Genomic DNA, 24,350 nt, shown 5'->3' on the forward strand with positions numbered 1-24,350 from the left:
GGTTTTAGGCTTGAATTTATTTTACTATAATAAGTTATATAAAAGAAGAGTTTGAGAGTTATCTGCACTCAATGCCATCTCTCATCTCTGCAATCCAATGAGCAGTTTCAGTTCTTCCTCAATGCCCTTTTACCTTCATCAAATGACTCCTCCAACATAGCTATGAACATGAAGAGATATCACTGGGATTCACTACTAATATACAAGTAGAACAATCAGCTTTACTTGTGCAAAACAATTGTTTTTGACAAACAGTGGCACTACACCTAGGATTAGTTTGGCCCTTAGTCTTTTAAAAATAGGCCTGCTTCTTGAACAAGCACTTATTAAAAAAGCATATTTTGTTGTGGCACACAAATAATTACTCCTGGTGGAATCCTGCATCAAAAAATTAAAAATTCTGCGCACAATATTTTAAAATTCTGCATGCAGACCTTGGCTGACCCCTAGCCTCTCCCATTCAGTCAAGTACATCTGCCCCTGTCCCCATGTCTCTGTGCCCTCACCCAGCCTCTCCTGTCCCTAAGTCTCCCTGTACCCCTTTCCCCATCCTGATGTTTCTGTGCCCCCACTCATCCACTCCCATCCCTATGTAGCTCTGCACCCCTTTCCCCATCACCATGTGTCCCTGTGCCCCCACCCAGCCACTCCTGTGTCCTGCACCCCCATCCCCATGTGTCTCTGTGCTATGACCCAGCTATCCCGTCTCTATGTAGCTCTGCCCCGCCCCTACGTCTCTGCACCTCACATCCCTTTGTGGCCCTGTGCCTCCACTATCAGTCAGCCCCTGCCCCAGTCTGTCCACCCTCAATAGCCCCTGTCTGACACCTCGCAGCACCCCACACTATCTGTCTCCTGACCTGGCCACAGGCGCTGTGAAGAAGGCTCTGCAGGCTCTCTCTCTTCCTTAACTGGCTGTGAGCTGCAGCTTTATTCTATCACCACAGCATCCTCTGGTGGGAAAAAGGGAGAACTGCAGTAACATTTTTTCAGAAGATTTTTTTCTATGCAAAAAATTAGAAATCTGCGGGGCTTATTAATTATGCATGTGAGGAGTAGTGCAGAATTCACCCAGGAGTAAAATAATGTATTTATTTGACAGAACTGTTCTTAAAAGGCCAATTCTACCATCTTTACTTGTGTTCAGTAGCACCTGTTGAGGGCCTATTCACAAGAAAGAAAGGTGTTATTCAAAAGGAGTATGGGTGGCAGACTCAAGCCCTCAGCATTTCCATTAGTCCCACAGATGTACACTAGGTACTGTACAAAAAACAGGTGTGCCAGATAAATAGTAGGATACATGCCTCAGACAGCTTAAAGTCTAAAGACCACAAGCTGGAGCCACACAAGGCCTAGAGGACTATACCACTCAGAAATAGAGTGACTAGGGGTCATTGACATTGGAACAGGTCAGTAACATTTGGAATTTAAGATGTCTGGTCTCCCAGGTGTCCTGGGTGAAGTATGTCTGCTTGGTTCAAAGAATATGTATCCCTTGAAGAATTCTAGCTTTTGAAAGTCTTAAGGGGACCAATGTCGTAAGTACACAGAGCAACAAATCACACAGGTGTGGAGAGAGATGATGGGAGAGAATTTCTACCATGTCAATCTACTGCAATTGAAAGTATTTCCCTGGATCTTTCAGTAGAAAAACAAACAATGAGGTCCCACAGAATTTAAGTTTTGCACTGTGTCCCCAAAGTGTCCTTTGAACCTCCCCTACATGACAGGCATCATTGGCAAATCATCCAGTTTTAGTAGGTGATCCCCCCAGTGTTAAGAGTTGGCTAAATCAAAATTATGGTAACAGCACACAGGCGCATGCCAATGGAGAAAAAGTTTTATATCCCGATAAAAATATAGTCATCACCATTTCCTAAAGAGGCGGCAGCTGTCACGACGCAGGGCCTGACACAACTCCCCCTGAAGTGACTGAGAGTCTTTCCATTGACTTTAGAGGGAGGACAGAGTGTCAGTATACTTGTTAAAATCTTTAACCTCCTGGTTCACACACACAACCACTATATTATTTGAGGGAAAAAAAAATCTAAAATGTCTTATTAGACACCTCAGCAAGAGATCAGTGCACATGTGTGTCTGGTGCAGTGACATGCTTCCCTCCTCTTTGTCTCTCTGTAGTCCTTTCAAGCTACTTTGATCTGCTTCCTGTGTTCTCATCTACAAAGGTATTTACCCAGTTGTACCACCCTTCAAGGAGCAGAAGGCAGCCCCTTACAATACTGTCCATTCTATGTAGCCCAATCTATCTGAGATGGCATTTATTGCTTTGGATGCATGTCCCGAGGCTCCTGATTTTTTTCCCCCGGTATAAGTTTTAATAACACACAAAGTAATTCTGATAGTTGTCCCTCCGCCCAGCTTGGAATCTTATTTCCCTAATAAGCACTCCTTACTCCAAAGACTATCTGTTCTTTATTTTAGCCTAATGATCATGATTTTTGTATGTTAGTTACAAGACTGGAGGTTCTCACCTGAAACTAAGTAAATCCTTGGCGGCTTTTTATCTGAGCTTTAAGCTACAGAAAAAGCACACATGCTTAATGTCATTTCACAGAACATAAAATTAATCTACTCCATATCAAATCTAAAGGTAATCTGTCACTCGGGGCAGATTACAGGCAATCTGTCACAGGTTCTCATTTGTCCAGCGTAATTACCAGAATTCCCCTCAGATTTTAGGACAGACTGTGTGAGCTAAACTATGAAATAGTCTTGCAGTGTGTTTTGTCAAAATGGAAGAAGTAATTTTAAAAGATGTTCAGAACAGCAGCAGAGGGGGCGATTCAGTAAAGAGCAGTCAGGTGAGGTCCATCGTCCCATAGAGCTGTCTGGGACTCTGCAAGCAGCACCAGAGTCTTGGGCCATGTCTACACTGCAGACTTCTGCCAGCACAGCTGTCAGTCAGGGGTACGAAAAGGAATGATCCCTGACGAACATAGCTGTGCCAACATCCAGCGTAGATGAAGTTATACCAACAAAAGTGCAGCTGTGCCACTATAAACTGTATCCACAGAGGGAGTGCTTTGCCAGTGTAGTACATTGGTATAGCTATACCAGCATGGTGCTCTTAGTGCATGCCTGGCCATAGTAAATTGTTCATTTTGATCTGTTCTGCCTAATTCAAGTTTCCTCTTTCACTATGCAGCTGCTTGCAATGGGAATGCAATTTGGAAGCAAGGGCAGGGCACTGGGCTTCTTTCCAAACTAAAAGAATTCCCCATTCAATTCTTGAGCTGTAGGGTAAACGGAGAATAGCATAACTGACAGAAAACTGCATAGTTCCCAAAAGCGTGTGGCAGATCTATGTGCTGGTTTCCAAGCAATGCATTTCTCATCCAATTAAAAAAACAATTGTGATAAAAATATAACATTGTTGACAGTTTCTATTGCTCAGCAGTATCTCTTTAATCATGAATAACATAATATGTTTAAAGGCACACACTCTCCCTCAGTGCAATAAGAAACGAGTCATTCTCACAAGAACATAAGAACAGCCATACTGGGTCAGACCAAAGATCCGTCTAGCCCAGCATCCTGTCTTCGACAGTGGCCAATGCCAGATGTGAACAGAGGGAATGAACAGAACAGGTAATCATCAAGTGATCATCCCCTGTTGCCCATTCCCAGCTTCTGGCAAGCAGGGACTAAGGACACCATCCCTGCCCATCCTGGTTAATAATCATTGATGAACCTATCCAACGTGAATTTATCTAGTTCTTTTTTGAACCCTGTTAGCATCTTGGCCGTCACAACATCCTCTGGCAAAGAATTCCACAAGTTCACTGTGCATTGTGTGAAGAAATACTTCCTCTTATTTGTTTTAAACCTGTTGCCTATTAATTTCATTTGGTGACCCCTAGTTCTTGCGTTACAAGAAGGAATAAATAACACTTCCCAATTTACTTTCTCCACACCAGTCATGATCATAGAATCACAGAATATCAGGGTTGGAAGGGACCTCAGGAGGTCATCTAGTCCATTTTATAGACCTCTATCATATCCCCCCTTAGTTGTCTCTTTTCCAAACTGAAAAGTCCCAATCTTATTAATCTCTCCTCATACGGAAGCTGTTCCATACGCCTAATAATTTTGTTGCCCTTTTCTGTACCAGAATACGAAACATTCTGTAAGCTTTAAATTCTTAAAATATGCTTGTACTTTGTAATCCCAACATTTTCTGAGGGGCACAAAACACTTTCATATATAGGTCCAACATCAGTAGTCTCTCCACTTATAAGGTTGCTACATTATTAACCATGTAGATTATTTTAGTTTTCTCACAGAAATTTTCTGAGGCTTCACTCAGGTTGCTTTGCTCAGGTGTTGGTCCTGCTTTGAGCAGGGGATCGGACTAGATAACCTCCTGAAGTTTCTTCCAACCCTAATATTTTATGAATTTTTTATTAAAGATTCACATCCATCTTACTCATCTGTACAGAGTAAATGTTTTTTATTCTCTTTTTGCTTTTCTAAATCCAGACATTGAATATCCACACGCACCCTCCAGCATACTGTAGATTATTGGTAAATATTTTTATTTAAGGCAGTTCTGCAATACAACAAGTTGTTTTTTTTCCTTCAAAAGCCAAACCCCTCAGCCAGGCTGGCATTATAGCTCTGTTCCAGAGGAAAGCATTCTAAGGTACTTCAGACAGCACATTCAGAGTTTACTGAATGGGGCAGTGAGACCAAGAGACATAATGTTCTCAGACAGACTTGAGACCTTTTACTGAACAAATAAGAGGAGGAAAAGACAGGATGTAGTTATGACTTTACATTTTCTGACAATGTATTTCGCCTCCCTCTTCCAAAGCACCGTGGGCTAGTGGGTACTTTATAAAAAGATTAGCCATTTAAACATATCCTAGGGGAATGGTGCATCTGATTGTTTTGGACATCTGTAGCTGGTATTTTTAATGTTAAAGCATCTTCAATTCGCTTTTACCCCAGTGACCAAGGGAAACCTCAGAGCTCTTCTGATCCTGTCTGTTCCTCCCCCCACCCGGCAGAGGAAGACATGCTTTCTCCATGGGACATCAGCAATTTTCCTTGAGTTAGAGAGATGAGGCCTAGAAAATGCATCATGTGGTGTTTCCAACCCATCGGGGGAAAGTGTAAGCTTTGTTATCTCTGCAGTCTGCTTTAGAATGTATATACCAGAAGGCAAAGAACTCAGAATTCTCCAAATCTACTTTCTCTACATGCAGGGGGGAAAACTAGGCATAACCTTGCAGGTTTACCTGTATGCACCTGGCATGTTAATCCAGGGGTGAAAATACCCATAACTGAATTACTTCCAAATAATTGTGCTGCTGGATGAAATCCACCTCCCTGTCCCAGGGGCATCCAGTAAGGCCACAGTACAGCATTTGTGCGGGCAATATACCAATAGACTGGAATAGCATCCGCAGCTCCTCCACACTCTTTACATGAGGATTCGTGAATCCACATAACCCAGGACCCAGCAGCATACACTCTTCTGCTCAAACATCACCCCATCACAATTACAATTATTCAGAATCCGCCTGGAGCTCACTCTGCAGTACACAGGTGATATGGATCTCCTCTATGGGGCCACAACTCCCCCCTGCACATCTCTATTAGGGGTCGGAGGGTCTGGAGCCAGCTGTCCTCAGCTCAGTTCATTCACCCATATGGAACTCTTACACTCTGCAAATTGGTGTGTATACCTGCAATGTAATGGGTGGTCTCATGGTTAATTGTTTACCGTGAGCAGGGCCGGCTTCAGGTTTTCTGCCACCCCAAGTGGTTAAATAAATAAATAAACAAACAAAAAGCCGCAGCAGCGCAATCACACCACTCCACTCTTCGGCGGCAATTCGGTAGCAGGTCCTTCGTTCTGACAAGGACTGAGGGACCTGCCGCCGAAGACCTGGACATGCTGACCCTTGGTATTGGCCGCTCCAAGCACCTACTTCCTCAGCTGGTGCCTGGAGCCAGCCCTGATCATGAGTAGTGTGGGGGGTGGTTATGGGTATGAGAAAACACAAATACTATGCATCAGGGCTGCGCACAGATGCTAAAACATGGGTGGCATAAATGTTAGCACAACAGTTAGGGTTCAGTTGTTAAACTTTCAAAAGGGCAGGAAAGTTTTATCCACAGCAAATGTAAGCGAGCCCCTTGAAAATATGTTCTGTATGTGCAGTGTTACCTTCTGTGCTCTGCTATACAGTATGTGCAATCTGACCAAAAGCTATTGCTCACCAGAGATAGTAGCAGTGGCTCCATTGATGCTCTGTGGCATTTTGGGGGGGGAAATTTCTCCCCCTTCAGGCCTCACACAAATGCCTTACCCTAAGCCAGCTACTCAGGATTGGCACCAGGGGGAGGATTTAGACCTTAGTGAAAAAATAATGCAATTGGCAGGGAAAAAAGATATTACTGCAGCTCCAAGGGGCTGAGTCCATCAGAGTGTCAGAACATGATGACTATACATTTTCAAGATAGATTTTACCATCCTCCTAGTATAACTGCATCTTCTGATTCTAAATTACACTAGAAGGGCTAAATAATTCATTGGGATAAATGGGATTACAATGCATTCCAAATCAATTAATTATAAATGGCTTTCCTTAATCCAGGAATGTTTCCACTGATCTTGAGGCCATTCCTCCAAGCCGTACACGCATGGAGCTCTGAATCAGGTCAGGCTGAGTCCTAGACCTGGATTCAGTTCCATTAGATTTGCAAATGATTTGACACAATGAAAGTATTTTTTTTAAACTGCTACCTTTCCATACTGAGTGAGGTTAATGTCTCCTATAAGCAACTAAGCTGCATTCCAAATTATATTACTAACTTCCAAGGGCATTATCATGCCTATGAATCTAATATGGTGACATTTCTGTGCTTTTAATTTATGCAGCATATAAAAGAAACCTACAGTGAAATTAACTAAAAAGGTTGGCTTTGGTCCTAGCATTCCTACAGGTGATCTATAATTTGAGTAAAAAAAGTGCTAGTTTTTTCAAAGCATCTTCCAAAGTTTGACATGCAATTGTTGCACACACATATGAGGCTTTGTATGTGTAAATCAAGTAATTAAGTGCATAGTTACTGATCTGGACTCTCATACTCCCTTGTACACACATAGATATGCATTCATATTGTGTGTGTGCAGTCGCAGAGGTTGTTCTTGCACAAGTCATCCCACGTAGCTAAATAATCTCCACTGAAGTACTATTCAATAAGACACTTTTTTGCTTGCTTGACCATACATAAGCATGCATCAAACATCTTCAGGCTATAACTAAATGAAGAGATGCCATAAATTGAATGAATTGTTGGTTTTTTATTGAATGCTGCCATTGTGCACAGCAATGTATGAAATACTGAAGAAAACACAGTCCCTCCGTTAGAGCATAAAGGCCTAAGTTCTGGGCTAACTGTTGACACCACAAGGAATTTAGGGTGTTTAGCATCTCACAGGATCAGGCCCTAAATCGAGAGGCAATGTAGTTCAGATACAACAATGGCTTCTAGGAGAATATAAATAATAATTAATAAATTGGATAATCATGAGAATCTAGAGGTGGTGCCTTTTTTAAAGTATGCCTGTAGGCTAAACATATATGTGGCTTATTGTTAACAGACTTCTGTACAGATGTGTCTTCTAAGGCAGGATTTGAAAGAGGAGATGGTGATCATTAGGCACATGTGGAACAGGAGGGAGTTCCTAGCATAAGTATGAAGCAGTATGGAAGAAGGCACTAAGACTGGGAGTGGGAGGCAGATACAAAAGGAGCATTAAGTAGAGTAGAGCACCAGCAATGTTAGAGAAGCAGAAAGAAAGGAGAGTGGAGACGTAGGCAGAGGCAAATAATGTGACACTCATTCTGTTCTGAATCACTTTGGGGGGTGGAGGGGACGTAGTGGGACTGAAGCGACTCTCCTAATCCCTCTGATTGTGTATAGCAGAGATGGCAATCTTTTTGCATGTGGCCCGCCAGGTTCACCGTTCCAGGCCAATGGGGGCTGCAGGAAGTAGCGTGGGCTGAGAGACGTACCGGCCGCCGCTTCTCACAGGCCCCATTGGCCTGGAGCGGCAAACGGCAGCCAGTGGGAGCCACAATCAGTCAAACCTGCAGACGCAGCAGGTAAACAAACCAGCCCGGCCCACTAGGGGGCTTACCTGGCAGACCGCATGCCAAAGGTTGCAGATCCCTAGTCTGTAGAGAAGAACTGCAACGCCACCTGACTTGCTGATCATTATTCACCTCCTCATTCATCATTCAGCTCCCACATGAGGCAGTGGGTGGGAGCAGACAGCTAACCAGAGTAGACTACATTGCAGCTGCAGAAGCAGGAGTGCCCCCCAAACCACAAGCAGGAAGTGAGAAGTATCAAGATCAACGAAGTGACCATACACTTCAAGTGCCTTGAAGCAGGCACTATGTACTGAGCATCCTACTGATGATCAATATTAAATTATGATTATTATTATTATTATTAACAACTATGGTATATCTCCCTTGACAGTAGATTATACTAATAGTTTTTATTCGGAGTGTGACTGTGTTGGGAGGAGCAACCAAGGAGAAATAGATGGAAAGAAGGCCCTAGCAGACCAGATCTTCAGTTGGGGAAAATACGGTGATGCTGACTTTATTAGCAAAGGTGGTATAACTAATGATCTACAGCAGAATAAAAGGAGAAAAGAAGAAATGAGAAAGTAGGAAAAAAGCGTGGGGAAGAGGAAATAAAGAATGGGGCTGTGTATAGGGCATAGATGATGGGATGGAAGTGGGGGCCCTTTCCACTAAGCTGTTTGCATAACAACCCTAACTAAATGCACCTACGTTCCCCTGCTGCAAAGACCGCACCCCCAGTGGTTAATTTGTGCTGGGGCTTGCCAGGGCTGAGGCCCAGCTCCTCCAGGCTTGCCACATCAAATATGTAAGTAAAATAATTGCTTGAGCCCTAGCACCTAATTGCTGGAGCCCCAGCACCTCTTTCATTACAAATTAAGCACTGGCCACCCCCACCCCACACATAAACTGAGCACAGCACAGCTATAGACTTTCCCCATTTTTTCTCAACTCTCCTGAAACACTTTGTAAGAGATACAGAGAATGGACAATGGATACTATTGTTTTGTTTCTGACTGAGTATTATCCCTTTGACCTCCACCTTGCTATGGCAGGGACATGGAGCATTCATTTCTAATTTGGGATTTAAAAGGTCAGGTTTCAACCATTCTGACCATATTTTTCTTCACAAACCCCCACCCTCGCTGTCATTTCTCAGTAATGCTGCTACCCGGTACTGACTGACAAACTTGCAATGAACTACTTGAATTGCATCATCCCCTCTACCTCACTCCTCCCCCACCAGGCAACAGCCTCTCCTGTGCTCCCAGCTACCATGAGTAAAAAGCACCTTCCATTTTAACAGCATCCTAGTAATCAGTAATATCAACACTGAACAGCTTGGCAGTTCCCAGGCATGTTAAAAGCCATTGCCATGGCAGCCTCGCCCACAGACTGAGCCGCTTGCAGTTAAAATTTTACATTATACAAAAGTCACTCCTGTTTGTTTCTGGGCAGGATCCCGTGAGGCATGCTGCTCCTTCTACTCCCATTCACTTCAGTGGCAAAAGCTCAGCGCTCTGTGGGAGGACAGTCCTGGCTAATATAACAAGTGACCCTCTGAAATAGGGTCAAGGGTTTGCTGATCAAAAAATGTCAATACAAAATAGTCTAACACACAAGAAAACCACAATATACAACATGGCAAGCTGTCACTGTCAAATTTAGCACTTAGTAACACTTCAGCTCTTCAAAGTGCACCTTTTATATGCATCAGCAAATTCATCTGCACAGCCCCCATGAAAATTAGGGCCACCATTTTCAAACCTAAAGTTAGACTCCTAAATCCACAGCTCAGCACCTATAGAAGAATGTCCTGCTTTTTCAAATGCCCTCAATCCCAATGTGATTTGTAGCTGCTCAAGTATCCTGAACTCAGGCAACTTAGATTTAGGTGCCTAAATATAGATTTAGGAGCCTAACTGAAAATGTTGGCCAATCAATAACATTATCCTTCCCATTTTACAGACAGGAAAATAGAGTTAAAAGTCACAGAAGAGTGGATGTAAAATCAGTTCTCATGTAATGAATGCTGTATTTGTAGTTACTGAATTATTTGTAGCAACAGCTGTAGCATTTACTCATCTTTCTGTGCTGTGTTTATTGTGCACGAAGCAGAACAAGAGCAAATGCGTGTTTTTAACTTTACTCTCTGTATGCTGCATCTCAAAGCCCCGCCCTGATGTGGAACAGAATAGTTTGGATCAGAATGACTGAGGCTTCTCTGATCAATATATCTGCTATTACATACAGAATAAAATAGTTTTTAAAATGATATTAAGGTTGCAAAGTCAGGAGCTGAAAAGTTATAAAAGGTCAAAATTAAGATTGCCCATTGCAACTTTAATTCAGCCCCCATGTGTGTATTATGCATTATGATACAGTCTTTAATTACATGAGCACACCCTATTTTTTCACAAGACCCTCTGCTTCATTCAGTGCACAGGATGGCCTATGCTCAGTGAATCAATTCAGACTTTGTAGCAAATGAGGCTACAGTCTGGGAGAAAGAAGAGGATCAGTTTTATCTGTGTCCTACCCCAAAGTTTTAGTCTGTGTGGTTGCTTCAGAAGGCTCAGTGGGGCTGGGGAATACATTCAGTAAACATATTCAGAGATTTTAGAAGCAAGCCTCTAGCACAGGGCTTGGCAACCTTTCAGAAGTGGTGTGCCGAGTCTTTATTTATTCACTCTGATTTAAGGTTTTATATGCCAGTAATACATTTTAACATTTTTAGAAGGTCTCTTTCTATGTCTATAATATATAACTAAACTATTGTTGTATGTAAAGTATATAAGGGTTTTTAAATGTTTAAGAAGCTTCATTTTAAAATTAAATTAAAATGCAGAGCCCCCCGGACTGGTGGCCAGGACCTGGGCAGTGTGAGTACCACTAAAAATCAGCTAGCGTGCACCTTTGGCACACATGCCATAGGTTGCCTACGCCTGCTCTAGCATATTCTATTGCACATGTGAAAATGGTGATTTCCTGTGGTCTATAACTTGGCCATATCTAGAAAGATTTTCACAGGGGCAGCACAAGGTAATACTCTGATCCCAGGACTGCATCCCTGCCAGATTTCAAGTTCTTGCTCCAACCTCTGGAGGTGCACGAGCTCTTTTAAAAAATGGACACCAAACTTAGTCAACATATATTTTAAACCAACCTGCTCCATGAAAAAAAAAAAACAAAAAAACAAAAAAAAAAACCCTCTTTCTGCTGAAACTCCCCAAAAATTCAACCTAAGGCAGAGACCAAGCATAGAAAATGTCAGCCTCAGTGGCTGAAGCTTGGCAAAATGATAATCAGTTGAAATCAGGTGATTATAATGGAGAGGAAGAGGCAACCTTAATAATAGGGTCACAACTAGCATCCTCTGTAACAAGAAGATTCCTGGGAGATGGTGATTAAACCTGGAATTTTAGCGAAATGTGAGGGAGAAGTGTGAGCTGCTATTGCAGTATTGTCATGGAAACCAGGCATGCAAGCTCCAAAGCCATCTGCTACTACAAGCTTACCTGACAGTTTTGTTGGAGCTGTAGAAGAGAGGGTGCGTGCTCCAACTCAGGGTATGGCTACACTTGAAACTTCAAAGCGCTGAGATGCGCGAGTGTGCACGTACTCCACATCCTGATGGGGTTTAGCTTGCAGCGCTGGGAGCCGTGCTCCCAGCGCTGCGGCACTGTTTACACTGGCGCTTTACAGCTCTGTATCTTGCAGCGCTCAGGGGTGTGGTTTTTTCACACCCCTGAGTGAGAAAGTTGCAGCGCTGTAAAGCACCAATGTAGCCAAGGCCTCAGTAAGAAATTTGTGTGGGAAGAATTTAGACTGGCTAATAAGTCTCTAGGAAAGGAGGGTATAATACCAGCAGGCAAAAAACCCCAGAGGATACTATATAAGGAGCTTATAAAAGCCTCATGAAAGGAGGCAGAATACAAATACTCCTGTTATGCCATCCTAAGGGGCAGGCCAGACAGGGTAACCTCCCTGAAGAGTGATCAATAGTTGTCTTAGCTATTTCTAAAATGCACTTATTATGTGGTATATAAGGAGGAGCACTACAGGGTGGGTTGAGAGACTGTCGTGCTATTTTAGTTTTACATAAAGATCAGTAGGAGTTTATTTAGGACTTATATTTCAGAGACGTTTTTGTATACTAAGTGCTTGCTTCTGTGATAAGTGCACACTGCATTCACTTTCACACAGAATGAAATTCATAAGGACATTTAAGTCCTACATAAACCACGACCCAGCTAGTCACCTAACTACACGTTTCAGGCCCATTGACATGGTAAGCCATAGTGACCTTAGAGAAATGGAGGAAGCAATCATCATTCTGCAGATCCCGTTGCCTGAAAACTCCTGCCATGATGCCGGAGTGTAATAGGGTGGCCTTGCCAGGGACCATTCAAGATCAAAGTCCATTCTGCATGGCTACATCTTAACCACATGAACCTTCTGCTGCTGTGAAGTTTACCCAGCAACACAGGGACGGTGGACAGCGCAGCTGAACTGCTGCTGTTCCACCCAACAGAAGAACAGGTGATGGCAAAGAATGAGTGCAGCGGGACCCAGCACACCCTATGGAAGTGGAGCTGGACTCCATGCTGACCAGCATAGAAGGGGATTAAAGAATGGCAGGGTCATGGTTAGTGTGTCTGAAATTATGCAGATCCAGGCCCACAAATCACCACAAGCGGCTCTTCAGAAGTTAATATGCAGCTCCTTGCACAGGCACCAACTCCGGGGCTGGAGCTACAGGCACCAACTTTCCAATGTGCTCACGGGGGTCTGCTCACTGCTCAGCCCCTGACTCTGCCACAGACCCTGTCCCTACTTCAGCCCTTCCCTTAAAGCCCCCACTCCTTCCTGCCCCCTTCCCTGAGCCTGCCATGCCCTCGCTCCCTCCCTTCCCCCAGAGCCTTCTGCATGCCACAGGAGGCATGGGAAAGAAAGAGGAGGCGCTGATCAGCAGGGGGAGGGAGCTAATGGGGGACTGCTGATGTATTATTATAGCTCTTTGGCAATGTACATAGGTAAATTCTGGCTCCTTCAGGCACAGGTTGGCCACCCTTTGTCTAACTGATAACCATATTTGGCGTTGGAAAGGAATTTTCCCCCGGGGTCAGGTTTGCAGAAACCCTGGGGAGCGGGGGTTGCATTCCTCTGCAGCATGGGGCATGGGTCACCTGCAGATTTAAACCAGTGTAAAGTTGGATTCTCTGTAACTTGAAGTCTTTAAATCATGATTTGAAGATTTCAGTAACTCAGCCAGAGGTTATGGGTCTATTACAGCCGTGGGTGGGTGAGGTTCTATGGCCTGCAATGTGCAGGAGATCAGACTAGATGATCATGATGGTCTCTTCTGGCCTTAAAGTCTTTGAGTCTAAAAAATAATCACAATGCACCACTGATGTGAGTTCTCGTTAGGTTTAACATAATGTTACTGATACTTGAAAAAACAAAGTGCTTTAGATTTTCCTGTGTCACTGAGTTTTAGATTAAGGCTTCACATCTTTCCCCGTGTCTGCATGCCAAGGGCCAGATTTATCAGAGGCCAACACTGCCTGTAAGTGCCTCTTATAGAATTCTTCTCACATGAGGACCATCCATAACAGATGAAGAGTCAATGTAGCTGCCTCTAGGTGGTGACTCAAAACCCCAGGGTGCAGAAGCATGCCAAAGATGTTCCTAGCATGGCCAGAACCTTCCTACACCCCAGCTATTCCCAATTTCTATAACCTGAGACTCTTCTATCCTGCATCAAGTGCTGAACCAGCCCCCAGCACCACCAGCACAGAGTGCAGTGCAAAACCATCTTTGTCCCTGTCATAAACAGATAGCTAAGGGTTAACATCTCTTTCACCTGAAGCACCTGACCAGAGGACCAATCAGGAAACCGGATTTTTTCAACTTTGGGTGGAGGGAATTTCGTGTCTGAGTCTTTTTCTGTCTGCCTGCTTTCTCTGAGCTTTGGAGAAGTAGTTTCTGCTTTCTAATCTTCTGTTTCTAAGTGTAAGGACAAAGAGATCAGATAGTAAGTTATATGGTTTCTTTTCTTTGGTATTTGCATGAATATAAGTGCTGGAGTGCTTTGATTTGTATTCTTTTTGAATAAGGCTGTTTATTCATATTTCTTCTAAGCAATCAACCCTGTATTTTGTCACCTTAATACAGAGAGACCATTTGTATGCATTTTTCTTTCTTTTTTATATAAAGCTTTCTTTTTAAAACCTGTTAAAGTTTTCTTTACTGGGAAATTTCAGGGAAATTGAGTCTGTACTCACCAGGGAATTGGTGGGAGGAAGAAATCAGGGGGAGATCTGTGTGTGTTGGATTTGCTAGCCTGATTTTGCATTCCCTCTGGGTGAAGAGGAAAGTGCTTTTGTTTCCAGAACTGGGAACGGAGAGGGGGAGTCACTCTGTTTGGATTCACAGAGCTTGTGTCTGTGTATCTCTCCAGGAGCACCTGGAGGGGGGAAGGGAAAAAGGATTATTTCCCTTTGTTGTGAGACTCAAGGGATTTGGGTCTTGGGGTCCCCAGGGAAGGTTTTCCAGGGGGACCAGAGTGCTCCAAAACACTCTAATTTTTTGGGTGGTGGCAGCAAGTACCAGGTCCAAGCTGGTAACTAAGCTTGGAGGTTTTCATGCTAACTCCCATATTTTGGACGCTAAGGTCCAAATCTGGGACTAAAGTTATAACAGTCCCCCACAGCATTCAGTAGCATTTTGCTCCCACTTGGCGCAAATGTAATTGACTACACAAAGCAAATTGTGTCTCAGGCCCTTCCCCTTTGGGTGACAGGACATTTGATTTTTATGCACTGCTCTGTTACCTCCACTGGCATTCAGGCAGCTGAATCACTGTGTTTTTAAACCAAGCACAGATATTATTTATTTGTTATGTTCTGCTCTGATTTAATAGGCGTTAATATACTATTTTATTTAGAAAGCTCATTAAAGTCCCTCTGTGAGAAATTTTCTACATAAAACCTCTATTTGTATAGTAATCAGGAAACTCTGAGGGGGTAAGGAGACAATGAGATAATTGGTCCACTGAGTTTTCCTTTCCTCTGCAGTTCTTTATTATTAAATAGTGTGTGACCAGTAAGCAAAGCCCAAATGAAAGCCACACTGTGGAGCAATTAAATGATTTTATCTCTGGTGTGATGTATGCTCAATCTATAGACGTTTGGGGAAAATTCCAGAGAGTTACAGATTTCCAGAAGCAGAGGGGATGACTCAGTAGGCTAAGCATGTGTGTGACATAAGTAGGCCCTGTGTGATGCAGATTCAAATCTCACCAGGATGAGCTCCGTCCCTCATTTTTAGGCTGTTAGATTAATTTGATGCAGTTTGTGAAAGGGTTGTGTGCGAGGCAGTTTCTTCTATGAACCCTAAATACTGAGATCCTGGCTGCTCTGGATACTCACTGAACATCCCATGACACACTCTCTTCCAATAAGGCTTTATTCCAGTGTCATTGGCTAAAAATCCTCCCTCCCCTTCCCTGCTTTACAGCTTCAGACTTCCACCGGAAGGCTGGCTGTATTTCAGTGATGCTGTATGTGTGTATCTGCCCAAAAACTTCACTAATCCAGAGCGGAGGTTGCCCATCGCTGCCTCGTACCCTTCCTGCTCATCAATTGCACCGACATTAGAACCTCTGAAAACCACGGCATACAGAGTTACATTGGTTCTGAGTGTGAGCACGTGACAAAGAGAGAAAACCACCGAATAGTCAAACTCCCAGGCTTGGAGGAAACTGGTCAATAATCACTCCCTCCCCTCCTTCCCCCTCCCCTCCGACCAGTTTAACAAGAGACAGAAATGGAGAAGGGCTGTTCACTGTTTTCTACCTCTATTGCATATTTAGCACTCCCTCTGTCTCATTCTTTAATCTGTATTAGTACATCTGATATTCTCCTGTTTTCATAAACTTTGAATAGCTTTTTATATATCACTTGCTGAAAGGGGCAGTGGATGTCAGACATTAGCCAAGATAATTACCAGGAGGGTGGTATCAGCTTGGGGAGGCTTAAAGCCACAGTTTGAGCTTCAGGTGTATGCAAAAAAAAAGGTACAAGAACTATAAAATTTTGATACAACATGATTTGTTATGGGGGGCTGTATATCAGGAAGCCCTCAGTGGAACAACCTCAAATTTGGACCACTTGTCCTATCCCAGCTTTCCATCTGTCACAATAATTTTCAAGTCAATCCAAGTAAGCATGTGGATTTTAGAGCACTTAAAAAAAATCAGTTGTTCAATAGTAAGGCAGACTCAGTCTTAACTACAGTGGTGCTACCATTCCACTCTAATAAAGCCGAACTATGGTTGCTCTAATGTAAGTGTGTTGGAGTGGACCAAAAGGGTGCACAGAATTCCTTCCTCTCTCACTGCTCCAGTGTAGAAGGCAGCCATAATTTGGTTGCTTGCATGCTCACGTGGAGAGTGCAGGGAGCTAGCATTATTGGCAGGGCAGAATGGCCTGGAAGGGGCATGTCTGGCCAGAGCGGGCCCCTAGCCATGCTATGCACCGTAGAGAAGCAAGCAGAGAGCCCACTGAGTTGGAGCCCTTCCAAACGGGATAACAGGTGCCTTAAATAGCATGCTTAATAATGCAGGTGTACTACCTCTAAACACTGATTCTTTTGAGGTGACTTTTTCCGGTACCAGAGCCTTAACTTGGACCACAGTTTGTAAAGTGCCCTAGGATACTTCCTCAGTGTTGAAGGATGGGTTAGATGACCTCCTGGGGTCCCTTCTTGCCCTACATTTCTGTTATAAGAGTCATTATACAACACCATAAAACTTTATTCTATTTACATCTACACTAGATGCTTTTGGTGGCACAGTTGTTTTGGTCAGGGATTATACCTCGTCATACCACTGATCGACAGACCCATGCAAGCAAAAGTTTACAGTGTATGCCTGGCCCTCGTATATATGTGACACAAAGATAACAATGGAGGCATGTTCATAGCCAATAGCCAAAAAAATAACAGAATCGTTAAAAAAAGGGGGGGGCAATAAACTAATATAATGGCCTCCTTGGAGATGCTCATTGATTTAGTAGATACAGGGAGAAATTGTGAAATTAAAACATTGCCCTTGATAGGTGTGGAAATGCTGCACTTCGAGCAGAATACAGGCACAATACCTACTTGAGTGCAGGGTGCTGCTGGTATCTCCTTTAAGAGGCTGCAGCATGAATGCCCAATATATGGAGCCAGCTCTTCTGCCAATGAGGAGGAAGAGGATGGGGCCACTGCCTCATCCTCAGCTTGCCACTCCCTTCCCTATTGTGAAGACTAACTTTGCACAGCCCTTGCACTGCCAAAGGCATGGTCAGCATAATGTCTGCTAACTCACTGCTTCACAACCATATTAAAACATTTTGTAACATATTGCGACAAGTCTTTACAGGGCTGGGCACAACCTGGCCCACAGCATACAGTGTATGCCTGTTTGTTTGGGGGACATCAAAATCATATGGATGAAAAGCCTTCAAGGAATGAATAAGTGATCTATGCTGGGGACTATAACCACAATTTGGATAACATGGAATTTTGGTTAATTAGTAGTTGTATAAACAGGGCTGTGCTCTATTTTTATGGTGTTTGTACCTTGCTAGACTACCACATAGTAAACTTGTTTAAATAATTGGATAAATATCAACTAGGTAAAAATGAATATCAACTGATTGATGAATAGAAGGCAATAATTAATTGTAAGCCCTGAAAGTGGCTAACAACAAGAGGGATTCAAATGAAAGTCTAGTCCCTACAGTTTAGAAAGTATATGGACAACTAAGAGCAAAATAAATCACAAGGACTGGAGAATGACATTAGGCAAGAGTGAAATTCTAAATCTCTATAGCCTCTTCTCTTTTTTCTAGGCTCTAGGCCCTAGACCAGGGGTAGGCAACTTATGGCATCAGTGCCAAAGGTGGCACGCAAGCTGATTTTCAGTGGCACTCACACAGCCTGGATCCTGGCCACCGCTTCGGGGGGCTCTGCATTTTAATTTAATTTTAAATGAAGCTTCTTAAACATTTTAAAAACTTTATTTACTTCATATAAAACAATAGTTTAGTTATATATTATAGACTTATAGAAAGAGACCTTCTAAAAACATTAAAATGTATTACTGGCACGCAAAACTTTAAATTAGAGTGAATAAATGAAGACTCGGCACATCACTTCTGAAAGGTTGCTGACCCCTGCCCTAGATCCTAGAAAAAGGAAAAGAAGAACACAGTTTGCAATCATGAGAACAGGAGAAATGATGAAAGACTTATTTCCCAACTACAAAAAAGGCAAGCACAAGCGGCCAAGGCACAAAAAAAAAAAGGGGGGGGGGTAGATACAGTTGGGGTTTTTTTAAGTTTTTAACAGTAAGAGCAGTAGAATCAGAATGGGTTACCATGAAGCAGTCGAGGCACCAGCAGGGCAGCTATTCAAGAACATGTTAAATAAGTGGTAATAATTCACCGAGTAATCCTTCACAATGCAGAAGTCAATGAAAAATTTTAATCTGGATCAATAGTCCATGACCAATTCCTGAAGACACTAGTGTTAATCAGAGCTGGTCAGCAAACCAAATTTTAGTTCCATGAAAATTTTCAAGTTTCCAGAAACATTTTGCATCCTGACTCAGGATGAAAAACAAAAACTGGAATTTTTTCTCAGAACTGAAAATTCTGTAATATTTCATTTCAAAAACACTGAAACACAGTCATTCCAAAACTAAATTTGCTCCTGGGGATCCCTGATCGCTTACCGGGCTAACTGCAGACAGTTGCAATACTGGAAGACAGGGCTGTTGCTGACTGAAACTATGAATCTTGTCTGTTTCATAGCTGCCCACCAGGGAACAGTAGCCATGAAACTGAAAAGAATCATGTTGATGTCGATTTGAGGTGGACATGGCTTCCTTAGCTCCAGTGCAGCCAGCCTGCTAGGCTACCAGAGACCCAAGAAAGCTCTGGGTACAAGGTAGTACAAAAGATGGGCTGAAGGAGCTAGGAGCAGGAAGTCCTGGCTCCCAAGTTCCAAGGCTCTTAGCTCAATGGGCTGCTGAGGAGCTTTGTGGATAAGATGACTAGAAATTGGTCAGGTTTTTGATTGAAACCTGTCTGGGAGGCAGGGTTCTGATTCACTGAAATCAAACCATTCCACAAAACGTTTAAATTTCATTGAATTAGCAAATTCACTGGAATTTTTCCAACCAGCTCTAGAATTAATCTCACTGAACACTTACTGCTAGATGCAATACTGACAACTAAGTGTAGTGAATGGAACTATTCACAGTGGTAGCAATATGCATGATAGACCCGAGCATTCTACCAACAGCTTCAGCTATGACTGAATTTCATACTCATCTGGTAGGTTTAAGGCTTAACATTACAGTAGTGTCATTCATTATGTTAGGTTTGTTCTAGATAGAACAGATCAAATTCATCTCTGGGGTAAACAGGCACAACTCTCAAAATCCAAGAACCTTAGAACTGAATTTGTAAAGATTAACATCAAATTTCATTAGAAGTCTGATTTGCTCTGTAGGTTTAATCACATATATTTTAAAAATAAATATATTTAAGTGAAAAACTCAACTCATCCTTAATATTGAACCTATCTGGTTGCTGAGGGAGGAATGTAGTAGATCTTGTCTGCCCAAAGCTGGCATTAAAGAGGAAATCACAGGTGCAAAATTCATTGTCAGGTCTCGGAAAGCTGTGAATAGGACAAGAAGTGACATTTCTGAAACTCTGGGGACGTCTCACTGTACTAGAGTGGAGGCAAGGAAACTAAGGAATCCTAGGTAAGAATTAGGGGTGTGAATTAATCTCAATTAACTCACTCAATAAAACTCAAAAAAACTAACTGTGATTAAAAAAATTAATCATGATTAATCGCACTGTTAAACAACAGAATATGAACTGAAATTTATTAAATATTTTGGATGTTTTTCTACATTTTCAAATATATTAATTTCTATTAAAACACAGAATACAAAGTGTACAGTGCTCACTTTACATTATTATTTTATTACAAATATTTGCACTGTAAAAATTATGAACAAAAGAAATAGTATTTTTCAATTCACCTCATACAAGTACGGTAGTGCAATCTCTTTATTGTGAAAGTGTAACTTACAAATGTAGATTTTTTGTTACAAAACTGCACTCAAAAACAAAACAATGTAAAACTTTAGAGCAAGGGTCAGCAACCTTTCAGAAGTGGTGTGCCGAATCTTCATTTATTTACTCTAATTTAAGGTTTCACATGCTAACAATACATTTTAACATTTTTAGAAGGTCTCTTTCTATAAGTCTATAATATATAACTAAACTATTGTTGTGTGTAAAGTAAATAAGGCTTTTAAAATGTTTAAGAAGCTTCATTTAAAAATAAATTAAAATGCAGAGCCCCCCGGACTGGTGGCCAGGACCCGGGCAGTGTGAGTGCCACTGAAAATCAGCTTGCGTGCCGCCTTCGGCACCCATGCCATAGGTTGCCTACCCCTGCTTTAGAGCCTGTAAGTCCACTCAGTCCTACTTTTTGTTCTGACAATTGTTAAGATAAACAAGTTTGTTTACATTTATGGGAGATACTGCTGACTGCTTCATATTTATAATATCAACTGAAAGTGAGAACAGGCATTCACATGGCACTTTTGTAGTGAGCATTGCAAGATATTTACGTGCCAGATATGCTAAACATTCATATGCCCCTTCATGTTTCGGCCACCGTTGCAGAGGACATGCTTCCATGCTAATAATGCTCCTTACAAAAATAATGCATTTAATTAGATTTGTGACTGAACTCCATGGGAGAATTGTATGTCTCCTGTTCTGTTTTACCTGCATTCTGCCATATATTTCATGTTATAGTAGTCTCAAACGATGACCCAGCACATGCTCGTTTTAAGAACATTTTCACAGCAGATTTGACAGAACGCAAAGAAGGTACCAGTGTGAGATTTCTACAGTGTGACAAAGTAGGGTTTTATTCATCTTGTTATGTTGCATGCGAGTCTTACTGTCCTATATTAATACTGTGTGTACCTTAGTTTCCCAGTGTACTGCACCAATACTTCAGTGGTGGGAACTGGGTGTGTGATTTTTGCTGAGGCCCTCAGGCCAGGTGAGGCTGCCCAACTGTTTGCACCTATGTAATCTGAGACCCAGGAGGGGGATGCGACCAGGTGACACCTTTTGCCCAGGAAGCAAGACAAAGAGGAGGAGGAGGAGCAACAGGGGGCGGGCGGTCTGTGGGGGGGACTGGAAGAGGAGGAGTCCAGGGCATCGGGCCCAGGACTCCCAAGATGGACTTGGCTGAAAGTCACTGATTTCTGTACTAACAAGCTCTGTTCTAAACTGTGTTCCTGCTGACTAATAAACCTTCCATTTTACGCTGGTTGAGAGTCACGTCTGACTGCAGAGTTGGGGTGTAGGACCCCTCTGGCTTCCCCAGGAACCCAGCCCGAGTGGACTTGCTGCAGAACGCACATGGTGTGGAAGGGGATGCTGAATGCTCCAAGGTCAGACCCAAGAAGGTCGAAGCTGTGTAAGTTTCTTGCACTGGAGACAGTACGCTCGGAGAGAGGAGGCATGCTCCCCCAGAGTCCTGACTGGCTTCATACAGAGTAGTTCCAGAGCATTGACCCGGTTACTCCATGACAGATAAATACAGCCCTTGACCTAAGGTTTAAGAATCTGAAGTGACTTCCAAAATCTGAGAGGGACGAGGGGTAGAGAATGCTTTTAGATGTCTTAAAAGAGCAACACTCCGATGTGGAAACTACAAAACCTGAACCACCAAAAAGGAAAATCAACCTTCTGCAGGTGGCATCTGACTCAGATGATGAAAATGAGCACACATCAGTCTGCTCTGCTTTGGATCATTATTGAGCAGAACCCATCATCAGCACTGGACGTATGTCTTCTGGAATGGTGGTTGATGCATGAAGGGACATACAAATCTTTAGCGCATCTGGCACGTAAATATCTTGTGATGCCGGCTATAACAGTGCCATGTGAACACCTGTTCTCACTTTCCAGTGACATTGTAAACAAGTCCTGGGCAGCATTATCTCCTGCAAATTGTAACCAAACTTGTTTGTCTGAGCGATTGGCTGAAGTACAACTTGTAGGTTCTAAAATTTTTCATTGTTTTATTTTTGAATGTAGTTATTTTTTGTACATAATTCTACATTTGTAAGTTCAACTTTCATTATGAAGAGATTGCACTAAAGCACTTATATTAGGTGAATTGAAATATACTATTTCTTTTGTTTTTTTACAGAGCAAATATTTATATTCTGTACACTTTGTATTCTGTGTGAGATTTCTATATATCAATATCAAATCAATATATTTGAAAACGTAGAAAATATCCAACGCTATTTAAATAAATGTTATTCTATTATTGTTTAACAGTGTGATTATTTTTTAATTGCTTGGCAGCCGTAGTAAGAATGTTAATGTTACATTGTGGAGGTGCCATTTGGAATAAAACTTCCCCAGACTCAAAAATGTCACTTCCTGTCCTATACCCCATATTTACGAGATTTGAAAATGAGCATTATACCTGCATTTCCCCATTTACCCCAGCTCTTGGGCCACAATCTACTATGTTAAACATTAACAAGATAGGGGCAATATTACTCATAATGTCTCATGTTATATAACAAAGAGTGAAATAAATGGAAGTTATATACAATACTACACATAGGTCTATTTTATAGACATAGGTCTCTTTGAAGGAATTTCTATTTAATTGCCAAACACACTTCATTTTATTAACATCAAGTTCTATTCATAGCTATCTGTGTATTTGTCCTGCACTCACTACTCTGATATCTGAGTCCCTATTTGTCATATATTTCAGATAGATGATGAATACGCCTAGGTTTTCAATTGATCTTTTGATATCTTTTTCTTGGGACACGGAGGACCAGAAGCTATAATCCATCCAAGCTGTACTCAGAGCAAAAGAAAGGGGGGAAGAGGAACCAGGACAGGAATCAAAGATGGCTAGCTCCCAGATCCTCCTACAGGACCACTCTGGTATGTGGGAATCATCAGGGTGTAGATATACTCCACGGCCTGGTCTACACTTGGGGCGGGGGGGGGGAAATCGATCTAAGTTACACAACTTCAACTATGTCAATAACATAGCTGAAGTCAACATACTTAGATTTACTCACCGCGGTGTCTTCACTGAGGTGAGTTGACTGGACGCTTCCCCATCGACTCTGCCAGAACCTCTCGCGCCAGTGGAGTATAAGAGTCAACAGGAGAGTGCTCGGGGGTCGATTTATCGTGTCTAGACCAGATGCAATAAATTGACCCCCACTGGATTGATCGCTGCCCTCAGATCCGGCAGGTAGTACAGACATACCCCATGACTTTATCCCAGTCATGTCCCCTATGCTGGAGAAGGAAGGTACAGACTTAGGCTTTGTCTACACTACACACCTTTTAGTGACACAGCTGTGCCACTACAGCCACGCCACTACAGCCATGCACTGTAGCTGCTGTTTGTCAGCAGGAAAGAGCTCTCCTGCAGACAAAAATCTTCTACCCCCAATCAGCAGCAGTAGCTTTGTTGCAAAGCGTTGTTCACACCAGTGCTTTTTGTCGGCAAAACTTTTGCTGTTCAGGGGAGTGTGGGTTTTTTTCACACCCCGAACGACAAATGTGTTGTCATTAATTTTTCAGTCTAGACAAAGCCTTAGGTGCCACTACCATGGCTATATGCCACCTGATGATTCCCCAAAGCAAGGAAATCCTCAAGAGACTAGAAAAGTCAGATTTAGGTCTGTTTTATCCCACTGAAGCAGCACAAAGCAGCAGGAACAAGATTAAGATTCCAGAGTTGCCAAAACAATGTTTTTCTCAAATTACTGATCAACTACACAGCTGACTAGAATATGTATGCAAAATAGTTACCCAGGTCTCAAACCAACAAACAAAAGGTTATCCACTTCTTTTTGTATGTGAATGGTGTCAGCATCTGGCTAAGTACACTAAAAGATTGTTTTCACTAATCTTTGTTCAGTTATAGTAATCTCAGGTGCTACTTGTGACAACAGCAGATAAAAAATGTCAGACAGTGTGATTTTTAAGTTGATGGTGTTCCTTTAAATATTAACAAATAGCTTAATTCCAAACTTTCCTTGCAATCGATAGAGAGAGAAAAGAAACA

The 24,350-nt window shown here is 42.4% G+C and overlaps 1 protein-coding gene across 2 annotated transcripts in view; it reads right to left on the reverse strand.

Annotated features, from left to right (window-relative positions):
• Nucleotides 1–24,350, reverse strand: part of SLC7A1 (solute carrier family 7 member 1) — a 76,685-nt gene that overhangs the window by 51,081 nt on the left and 1,254 nt on the right. The window contains exon 2 of one of the 2 annotated variants that reach the window (XM_030562825.1): nt 23,350–23,575. The exons of the other annotated variant lie outside the window; for it this stretch is intronic. The gene's annotated coding sequence lies outside the window, so the exon portion shown is untranslated. The remainder of the gene's footprint in view (nt 1–23,349; nt 23,576–24,350) is intronic. 2 annotated transcript variants of the gene reach the window in all.

This window comes from Gopherus evgoodei, chromosome 1 (genome assembly GCF_007399415.2).
Source record: "Gopherus evgoodei ecotype Sinaloan lineage chromosome 1, rGopEvg1_v1.p, whole genome shotgun sequence".
Classification (NCBI taxonomy): Eukaryota; Metazoa; Chordata; order Testudines; family Testudinidae; genus Gopherus; species Gopherus evgoodei.